Source organism: Aplysia californica, unplaced genomic scaffold (genome assembly GCF_000002075.1).
Source record: "Aplysia californica isolate F4 #8 unplaced genomic scaffold, AplCal3.0 scaffold00685, whole genome shotgun sequence".
Lineage (NCBI taxonomy): Eukaryota > Metazoa > Mollusca > Gastropoda > Aplysiida > Aplysiidae > Aplysia > Aplysia californica.
This window is the reverse complement of record NW_004797955.1, coordinates 162,374-163,450: the sequence shown is the minus strand read 5'-3', so window position 1 is coordinate 163,450 and position 1,077 is coordinate 162,374.

Sequence of the window (1,077 nt, the reverse complement as noted above, 5' to 3'; positions counted from 1 at the left end):
TACTACTACTACTACTACTACTACTACTACTACTACTACTACTACTACTACTAATATTGTGCATAGTCACTTAAGGAACACTTTGGGGGAAGTTCTGGTTTTGTTCTGTTCCGGTCAAAGTTGAGCTGTATATATAGATCTATATATATGTTTTGTTCGCAGGCGGAAAGATTGTGGTCCGTCCCTCCTCTGTAGGTGGTTGATATTGTCGTTTCGTTTTGTTGTAGATTATGTTTGAAAACTGCCCTGCCTGTCTACTGTCTTTCCCAAGGCCCATCTGCTCGTCCAATCTTGTGTGCTATTGCTCTTCATGATTTGTCTTGCAGTGTTGTATAAAGTTACAATGTTGGGCTGTTCCTGTCTAGATTCTTTTTTTGGCAAGTGTGCCTGTTCTCAGACTGTTCTGTTATTTCCATGTGTGTTTGAGTGTCCGGGAATCCACTGCATCACCAGATTGACACCACAGGATGTTACCAGATGGCGGGAGCCAAAAAGTATTATAATAAGTGTCAAATCCTAGTTTAGATGATGGTCGGTCATTTTTTCTGCTTGCAAGAACGAAAGTCAGTGAAAATCACTGCGGAAAAGGTACAGTGGTGTTTCAGTTGAGCGTCATGGTAAAACAAACCACCACCACTCAGCGAGCGGGCGTCTCTTCTGTGGTAAATTCATATTGACGACCATTGTTACACACTGGGTAAACAAAGCGACTAGGCGAGGCTTATAATTATGCTGGATCACATGCACTCCCTCCCTCACCAGCAGCTGAAAATTTGTTACCGACTGGTCAACTTGATTAAACAGCGGGAGGGACAAATTCGACATGACCGGTTCATTCATTGGAGGGGCTAGCAATAACTGTAGGTGAATGGAATAAGACGGCTAGTCTACGGCACCAGGCGCCGAGATAACTATATTATTTATGATTTATGAAAAAGCGTCGGGCGATGAGACATTTGCATGGCCGACTTAGACAGGCTTTTTGGGACTGTTGATTGATAAAATATAGTGGGGCTCGTTGGACGGGTTATCCTTTTATCCCTGTAGTATAATAATATTATAGAAAAAAAAACAGGA